Raw genomic sequence first — 10,912 nt, 5'->3', positions numbered from 1 at the left:
TGACTGGAATGGCCGAAACGTAGTAATTACAAGAAAATAAAAAGTGTGAGTGTACATGGATATTTTTATTATAGCTAATTACATTTACATTTAGTAGATTCCGAAAATGATGACAGAAGTTAAGAAAACTTCAGTTACAATAGAGACATGTGAATGAAAATTTTTTGGCCTTCAAAAAAAAAAATGGATTAAAATAGTGCACTATAAACTTCCGGGTTTCTTAGATAAATTATTATATTAAAATTTTAACTAATTTTATAATTTCTCCATTATAATGACTTTTTTAAATTCATATCTTTGGATCATTCAGTCTGCTTCTTCATACATTTAACTAATGTACGGAACATTATTTTTTGAACAGTTAAACTGTAATGTATAGATAAAGTAATTGTTTTTATTTTAAAAAACATAAAATTTATCATCACCTGTTGTAGAGAAACTTCTTGAGGTGCAGTAGAGTAAATTAGTGTGATTCAGACAAATAGTGAAACCTTCTCAAAAAAATAAAATATTTATCAAAAAAAAAAAGAAATAAAAGAAATATTTTACTTATTAAAGAGAGATTTCCCTCAATCAAATTCCATTTCCTAGTCCTGGAATATTAAAAACATCAACAAACGTTAGATTTAATGAAGTTTCAATTCTAAGGCGAAGAAGTCTCACACATATTTTTTTTATATTTTTAAATAGCGTTTCATTGCTTTCCATATATTATAATTTTTATTTTAATTACTAATTGATTTTAATATAAGAATATCATTAAGTAGGAGCTAGTAAATATATTCCTGGATTTGACCTGCTGCACCAGAAAATAGTCAAGTTATAACCACATGGTTAATAGAGCCTTTTGGAGAAAAAATGGTACCAAATTATTATTACAATTAAAATTATGAAACATGAATTATCAAAATTAAAATAAACATTAGTGTAAAGTTAATGCTAAGTTACGGTTAGATGTAAAATGAAATGTAAGGAATGTGGCAGATCATCAAGAATGCTGTTTACCTTGACCGCGACGGTAGCTAGCAAACTAAATTCGATCTTCCCTTTCCCAATTATTATAATATTTAACAATAATTATAATATTTAGTAATTATAATAATATATAGCAATTATCATAATATTTAACTAACTTATTCTAACGGACCATTGAACAAGGTTATAATGCTATCATTTATTGTGTATGAGGTTCTAAGATTAAAATCAGCATACAGGGTTTCATTGTTGAGTGCACTAGTTGAAAATATGAATTAAGGGTCACAAAAAAAAGAAAAAAAACAACATAATTAATAAAATATTCACATCTAATCCAAATGGTATGTATTTTTACGAATTATTTAAGTTATAATAATTAAATTAATAGGTATACAACAACTTTATTAATGAAATTTAAACATTACTATTTATTTTAAATATATTTTTTCAATTTCTTGAGACGTAATTATTTATTAAATATATAATATAAGCTGTTAAATATTTAGATTGCCCTTGAGGATGGCCGAAATACGTTGGACTATTGATGAAATAAAAGTGTTGAGTCTATACAAGGATACAATTTTGATTTATTTAATAAATTACTGTTTATATTAAATCTTGTTCAAAGCGATTAACTCGAGCATTAAGATAGGATTGGAATCTTTCTTCCACAGCAGCTTTAGTCGAACGAAACTGGATATGTATTATAAATCACTGAATATTTTTTTATAACTACAGTTGAAGACACCTAATACACTTAGTAGTAATGTCCATATTTGTTGTATTGTATTCTATATATTATATATTTGTTATTCTATTATATATTTGTTATATTATATATTATATACAGTTATTCCAAACCGTCAATATTTCTGTTTTCACTATTGCCAGCAGTTGATAAGTGATATAATGGGTATGAACAATAAGAAAGGTTTTTTTTCAATTATTTTAGTTTGTTCTATAAGACATACTGTGAAACAAAAACCACGGGCAAAAGGATTTGTTATATTACTTTTATTCATGAGCATGTTTATATTTTTGAGATCGTAATTATTGCAAATAATAATAAAAATAAAAAACATTGTGTTTTGTATAAGAGTATTCAAAAGAACCTAAAATTAAATAAAACAGTAAGTACAATTTATATAATGCAAAAACTAAAAACAATATAGGTAATGCATACAGACTTGCCTTGGGCTCGAGTCATGAGGAACAAAGCCGGGAGCACTATTTGGAGATGTGCCAGCCACTTTATGAGTTATAAAAAGTTACAAAGTGTATAAGACGAAATAATATTAGCCAATTATAAAAAAAAAAAAAAAAACCAATAAGGGATGTATTTAATTAAATAAATTCAAATACAAGTTCTTTTATGTAGGAAGAGAACTCGTTAGTTATTTCCTCGGGGAGCAAAAATGTCCAAGGTATTCACTGTATAATATAAACATTTGCTTTTTTCTAAATATAATAATGTATTAAACATTCAGTATAAAGCAATATATTATTATGTAAACATTGATATAAAATATAGATACATAATTTATTATATGATTGTTTGAGAGTGTTTCATTTCATTATTAACATACACAATTTTGATCATATTACTCTCAACTTTTATTTTCAAAAAACTTCCCAACGTTTCGGCCCTCAGGCCATTTTCAAGGAGACAACCTTAAATATTGATGTCTTGTTTTTTTTGAAACTTATTTCCAGGCTAATTGCCCATGTCACATATAACTTTTTATACCTTAAATTTAAAAACTTTTTTATACAAATAATCCCCTGTTTTTCACTTATATTCATCTTCATGATGATAATGAGTGAAATCATAATATAAGTGAAAAAGAGGGGATTATTTGTATAAAAAAGTTTTTAAATTTAAGATATAAAAGGTTATATGTGACATGGGCAATTAGCAAATAAGTTTTTAAAAAAACAAGACATCAATATTTAAGGTCGTCTCCTTGAAAATGGCCTGAAGGCCTAAACGTTGGGAAGTTTTATTGAAAATAAAAGTTGAGAATAATATGGATCAAAATTGTGTATGTTAATAATGAAATTGATATAAAACTTTTCATTGTTTTTGATTAATATAAATATGAATTTTATCAAATCTAGCATTAATGAAGGATTTCCGAATCTGCTAGGTTCTTCATAATGAAGGATTAGTTTGTGTCTGATGAATTATTATATGTGTGGTGGAGTTATGTGGGACTTAAGGTTTTATTTCATTTTTGTTTTGTTATTTAAAATATTTTATTTGCCGTCACTCATGGATGGCCTTTGGAGGACGTTCAATCCAAGTTAATATAAATTAATAATTTACATTTTTTTTTAAATTATCAGTATTTTATGAATGTCAAAGAAACAGACTGAAAAGATAAAGGAATAAAGATGTTTGGTTTACACAGATTATTATTTAAAAACCCTATATATATATTTTTCTGAAATACACATTAAGAATCTCGTAATTTTTTTATTTAAAGGAATTTACTTTAAATCATATCTCATAACAATTATTTTTATATCGTATCTAAACAAAAAAATATAGATCATTAATATTAATTTTTACTTATCGATGAATGAGAAATAAATGTATATTTCTCAAGGGTTTATTTGTGGGGGAATGGGTAACTGAAAAAAAATGCCGATCGGTAGGTGGGCAATCTGTTAAAGAGGAGATAGCAATAAAAGGAGTAGAGCCGAGCCGACAGATCACCCAGCAAAAAAAGAAGAAAGTGAGGCGGTGTCTGGGCAACCAATGGCAAACCGACACGTCATTCCCTTCGGCACCGGTCTGTCCTCTCCTATAAACATGGTTCGGATATAGTCTCCATTATTCATTCTCATTATCTTTAACCTGAGGGTAAACAATTGAGAAGCGTTCTATACCAAGTTAACATATTGTCCTCTTATAAATAAAGAGTTTTTTTACTAACAAAAATTCTATTTCTAAAACTTAATAAGTTAATTTCAAAATTTTAATTTTCCAGTTTATAAGTGCTACAAATAATCATTTAAAATGGCTTATCTACATGCGGTACCCTAGAGTATTTTAAAAATAATAATTAAAAAAATTCACATTGTGAGGAATATATTTAAAAAAATTGTTTAGAGCCTTTCCCTCTCTCTAAATTTTTTTTTTTTTTTTATTTATTTAATTGATATTTACAACTGTATAAAAAATACTACAAGTAAATTTGATCATAATGACATAATGATATGATACAGGATGTAGAGAAACTGCCCAGTAGTAGAACTCTAAAAACAATTTACAATATAAGGTCACGTGGCTATCTTCTTTTCAGGCGCCTCGGAGGATTGCCAGGAATAGAAGAGGAAGCAAGGTTAGAAACTAGTGGGTTTGGGAGTTTATTATGGAAGGAATAATATCGGGTTCGGGCTAGATCGGTTACATAAGGAACATTTAAGTCTTTATGGGTGGTTTTATTAGTATCTCTAAAAGTTTAAAATTATTTTAAAAATTCATATAAATCAATAACTTGTTTCTATGTATATTACAAAAAAGAGTTTTCAAGAAAAAAAAACTTTTATACCATCCAGTGGATTCGCTAGTGGTTTTAGTGTGAGTGCAATAAAGGAACAGTGGAGGAGTATACTATCAAAACCCACTTTTGAATAAATTATCCGCAATGTGAATTTTTTAAATTATTATTTTTAAATACGCTGGGGTACCCCATGTAGATAAGTCATTTTTAAAAAAATTTTAAATGATTATTTGTAGCACTTATTAACTGGTTATTGATTTATGTGAATTTCTAAAATAATTTTAATGTTTTAATTTTTTAAGAGGGATAGGGGAAAATTGAAATTTTGTCTCTACTTGGGTGCTTGGAACTCACCTGGTACACCCGTGTGCCACGCTTCCGAAATATCCTGGATCCACTATTGGAACATTGTTATGGAAGGAAGAGGTATAAGAGGATGAATGTCATTCTTCTTACAAATAATTCGAAAAATCGAAAAGCTGGGAAATTTGAGATTTTTCAAACTGCTATTGTTAGAAAACTTAATTCAAGGAGATTATTGTACTCAATATCATCATAATCAATCCTCTTGAACAGCATTAAGCAGTGTGAGGTAAAAGCTTATAGAGCCCTCTCCAGGTCTAACGGTCTTCTGCTAAGCGCTATCATTCCATTGAAGTATTGTACTCAAATTTACTTATAAACGCTATTTAGAGAGGTCGCTTTTGTTTGAGGGAGTACACTCAAGAACTTCCGGTTAGTTGGGTAATTCGGATCGTTGAGATATTTTAAATTTAATTATTATTATGATTGCTATAAATTAAATAATTATTTGATTATTGCTGGAACAATTTTTTATTTTATTTTTATAAATACTTTCTCTTCATAAACATTTATTTTTAATGATTACGCATTTATTTATATTTGAGAAATATGGTATGGAGGAACGGCATGGCTCATTAAGTAAGGTGTGTTAATAACCCCAATGGTTCGGGTTCGAAACCAGCTATGGCAGATAATTATTTACTCTGTTACTAAAGCCGTGATTCAACCCTGCAAGTTAGGGAGTCCTCTGGGGTCCTCCTAGTCTCACTAAGTGGGTGGCCTAAATCAGGGAATAATCTGCCTGTTGAGCGTAATCATGAAGATATCACCTCCTTGTACAACCCTTGATGAAGAAACAGTCCTAACAAAGTACTAAACCTCTGATTCTTTATGGGTTTTAGTGGTACGGATTTATTTAAATATGTTATGCAAAATATACAGAAATTAGTATTTGTACGTCTGATTTAAATTGAATTAAATAAAAAATAGTATTATAAGTAGTTATTAGGATTAATTAAACTATTTTATAGTTCATCGATCCCTCAGTAATATTTTTGATATTTAAAATAATATATATTTGTATTATAAATAATGTATGCAAAATAATCAACCAACACCGTGAGTCAAATAAGAAATTATGGATAATAAGTGAGTAACAATGAAGTATCGGAGTATTTGGTTATGGTCTCAATGGTGCCTTACTCGAGTGATTATATTATCTTCAAGAACGTCAACATTGGAATTAAATATTTCTAAATAAATTCGTGTCTATTTCAATAGAGGCAAGGCAACATTTGAATTTTTGTACAGTATCCAGACATTACCCTGGTTAGGTTAGATAATGAAAAAAAAAATGGGCAATTTATTCGATTCAAATTATAATTTAATGAACATATCACTTACATAAAATCTCAAACTTTAAAAATGTTTGGTTCTATTTTAAGGTTAAGTAAAGACTTAACATTATTAATATAGTACAATATTTATATCCTACTCTTGTTTGTTCTAATCTTGATTTTTTTAAAATTTATTTTATTCCAGATCGGTCTGGTGGGCCTTACATGGTTGATATAACCGTTACATTATATATATATATATATATTACAGTTGATTATGGGGGGGGGGTATAGTCACGTACAAAAGAGACCCCTAACTATATACAATGTTATAATTAAAAGAAAAAATAAATAGATAAGAATAATGCTTCTTAATAAAGAGAAAAGTAAAATTAATAACAAAAAATAACGATATTTGTAGACTTAACAAAATAAATATCAACTATTGTATATATGTATGTATAGTTGACCGTAAAAATTGATATATAGGGAGATGGTCATATCATCTGACATATCATATGACCATCTCCCTAAATATCAACTATCTACTTTATATCAAATTTATGCATTAAAAAGTGTCCATCACAGATTTCTACCATTAGTTAAATGAAAACTAAATCATACTTCCGAAGTTGATAGTGTTATTGAGAAAATTGAATTTGTAATTTCTTGAACCTCTCAGAGCAAACAATGACCTTTTAATGTAGAAGCATTTCTTTGTAATGTTTCAAATTCAAAGGTCTTGAATGTCGCTTCAGGTCAAAATAATTATACTTATTCCATTAATAGAATTCAAAAGAAAGCAAATTATGTTGATTGTGATGAGTTTTTATACTTATTATATATACTTTTAACCACAAAATAATTATTAGTTGATTTTTAAATATTGATTAATAAATTTTTCCACAGTAAAAATATTTTAAACTCAGTATGTTTCTTATGTTATCAAATGTTAATATTATTGATAAATATAAATTGAAGTTTAATGGTTCTTAATACATGATTGATAAAATAAGCCTTTCATTTACCTTGATACCATGAAGCATACAATAGGGCAGATCTTGGATTAAGTTTAGTGGCTTATTTGTTATGCCAACTCCTTCATCATATAAATTTAACTTCTGATCTATATCAGAATTTGTGATAAAGCTGGTTAGATATCACGTATTAAAAATTAAACGTTTAGAGTTACCTGTGTGACGTTTACGATCAAAGTCATAGTTGGGAGTTTTTCGCCCACCATTTCATCTAGAACACAATTTATTATTATTATTCCATTTTTACATTTCAGTTACTATTAAGGATGATCAGTACGTATTCATGTGTGTGGTTGTGGAAATGTCTTCAAAGGTTGACTTCTAACTTAGCTTTAACTAGCATGAGAGTTTTTGGGAAGGTGCTGTAACCACAAATTTACTAGTAAGTGGGATGGATAAAATAACACATATTTATGATAAAGTTTGTGAATCAAAAAAATTTATCACTGTGTTAAACTCTGTTTGGTCAGTTGTTATTATCGACCATCTAAACTGAGCCTCTAATTGAATAAACCAACTTTCGGGATCAGGCTTGCAAAATGGTGACATTTTAATAATCAAGCGAGATACTTCTGATGATCATGCTGCGTCTTTTTAATTTTGAAATGAAATATCTTCGTTTTGTAATTAACGGTAGTTATTCAGAAATAAAAAAGCCATAAAACGAGTAAGCTAGAGAGTGGTAGAGGTTATAGTATGCTGACTATATCTCTTACACTACCATTAGGAGCGCTCAACTATTTAAGAAGGTTAAGCAATGTAATAAAATATTTTTTTTCATATTTTGAGCTCAGATATTTTCAAAACCCTCCTAGGACATTGAGTTGAAACATCGAACTTAAAATTCATTTGTATAAGTAGCTAAAAAAATAGTTTCAAAGCATCTAACTGATATAATTTTTTTAATCAGGTTTTTCAAAAGAATCATGAAATCGCATTGAGTAATTTAAGCCATCAAACTTTATAATAGATCTAGCCGTTTGCTCAAAAATTGTTACAAGCCAGCACAAATGTTACAAATGAGCAGGTTATGAGATCCCCATAAACCAGATAACCTCTTTTTGGCTTCGCCGTAAATCTGTAGGTAGAAATTTTGATTTGGATTGATTTGAGCCATAAGAAAATTACATTTTTCAGCAGGATAACGACCTCGAACATACTAAGATGGTCCTCTACATCAAACTGAAATGAATGGTAACACCTCACAGCCACTGGATGTTGATCCTTTTGAGCATTTCAGAAATAGATGTAAGAATACTTTCGACTCTGAATGGAGATACAACGGCTGACACAATCCAAGGAAATTTTATCAAAATCAGATTGCCGGTCTGAAAATCAATGACTTCTGATAAAATACAAACATACTTCTTGCCTAATTTGTTCCTCGATTCCTAAAATATAAAATACGGTTAAAAATTGTCAATTATGAAAGCAAAAACGTAATAAATAAATGAACAAGAAAAAAAAAAAAATACAAAATCTGAAAACAAGCAATTTGAAAGAAATTGATTTATAAGTTTTCATGGAATTTTATCATGAAATAGTAAAACACATATGCAAACAAACTCAGTTTTTTTTTTGATAAATTTTAGTACTTAAGTTTGTTTTTGGATAAATATAGAAGTCCTACACCAAGTACCAAAGAAGCAAATCAGCTCCCGAACCCGTCAAATGTCTTTCGGTTCATCAATACTTAACCTCGAAACAATTGTATTTTATCTGTTTGATAAAAAATCTTTAAGGATTTAAGAGAAATGAAAAAAGGATATTTCGTTAGAATTAATATTGCGATAGTCACGTCACAGTCTTATTGATGTGAATGCTATGACGTCACAGAAATCCATTATCTACATTTTCAGTATTAGTATCAATCGTATCTCGTGACCTATCAACCTAATATTAATAATGACATAAATATTCCAATTGAATATGATAACCTTAAGAGGGACAGTTCTACGCCCCGCCCTCTTTTTGCTATGATGTGTAGAATACAGAATAATCATTGACTTTACTGCATCCGATACAAGTTTAACTATTTCTACTCAAAAATAGTTAAATTGGCGTAGCTTTACCGTAATACCATTTTCGAACACAAAGTCATAGAAATAATAATTATTTGATCAGTCTAAGGAAGGAACTCGTTTAATTTTCCTCCAGTTCTTGATGTTTCGGAATACGAACGGATAAGAAACCCGCTAATGATTTAAAAATATGATGAATTTGACTTTCCGACATAAGAGCAGGAATGATAGTTGATCTATTTTGTGACAGCACTTTGAAGCAGATGTTTTAACAACAGAATATTGTTTTTATGTTTTGGCTTGGAATAAAAAAAGATTTTCCTTCTTAGGGAACAATGCTTTGTAATTGTTTTTGCCATTTGTAACATCTTACTGATATGCAAGTTTTTTTTACAGTAGTCAAATATAAATATGTAGACTTCAATAGGTAGATCCTTGTGTTGCCTGGAGGACATTTTACGCTAGGTTGTGGGATCCACTGTGTTAATATTTGAGTTTATTGTTTTTTTTTCCTTTCCTCCTTTATTATTAATAACACCATTAACATATATCTAAGTATATACAAACGTAACTTGTGCCCTTCCGTTGCCATATGGCAATATAAGTGGTTCGGCTGGGTCCACTAAAGGAGGGGGTTACAAGTTTTAAGTTACAATATTTGTACTTTACAAATTGTTAATATTTGAGTTTATTGTTTTTTTCGTAACCTCCTTCATTATTCAATTTATACAATACACACATACAAATGCATAATAGTGACAAATGTATACTAGCATACTACTGCCTTGGATTGCCTTGTAGCATTGTAAGGTTCGTTGCAGGGTCCAATCAAGGTAGTCAAAATCCTGCAGCTAACGCCAGTGGATTAGAGTTTATTGTTGAACCAATATAGTTAATATATGTTAATATATAAGTATACTATATATAGTATATAAGTTAGATAAACACTTTTTTTTGAGAATATAAAATAAAAAAAAAAAATTATATCATTATTGAAATGATAAATATCTGGAATACATCTATATATAGCTGAATATTCTATCTATTTTTGATATATCTTATATTTCGGGGAAAAATTTGCCTACGTACAAAAATAAGTTATTTCATAGAGTAAGTGATTAATTCGATAATTATTAATTACGCTTTCACTACAATAGTGGACTTTAAATTAGAAAGTTGTCATATTTTATAAGTCATGGTTTAATTATACTGCCACTTTGAAAAAAAAGTGTCTATAATTTAATTTACCTCTAAGGTTGTTTGTTTTATGTAACATTTTTTAACTACCATTACTTTTATTTAAAGTTTGAGGAATCATAGAAATATTCCAACGAGAAGTTTCAGTTTTGCTATATGAATGGAACGAGTACTTCCCTACTAAATTGTAGGAACGGTGATGAGTTTTTAACCATCCAGTTAAATTTTTTATTCAGAATTTTCATTAGTGCAGAGTTGCAGTAAAAACAAAAAGCAACTAATTATTAACATTTCGAAAATAGTAAACCTTAATTTTAAAATAATTATTATACAATGAGGTATTTTCGTTAAAATAGTTCTCAATAATGATTTAGACCAACAAGTTTGGGCACATTATTTATTATTAATTGTTCTGAAACTGAATTGGTAAATGAGAATGAATTTTTTTATATCCTTGATTCGATAAGTGATATTTTAAGTTATTGAGAACGATTCATCGGAAGTATAAAAATGTAGTCATTATAAAATTACAG

The sequence above is a fragment of the Halyomorpha halys genome, unplaced genomic scaffold, assembly GCF_000696795.3.
Source record: "Halyomorpha halys isolate HHAL.00 unplaced genomic scaffold, Hhal_1.1 Scaffold1587.1, whole genome shotgun sequence".
Taxonomy (NCBI): Eukaryota; Metazoa; Arthropoda; class Insecta; order Hemiptera; family Pentatomidae; genus Halyomorpha; species Halyomorpha halys.
Note: the sequence above shows the minus strand (reverse complement) of the source record.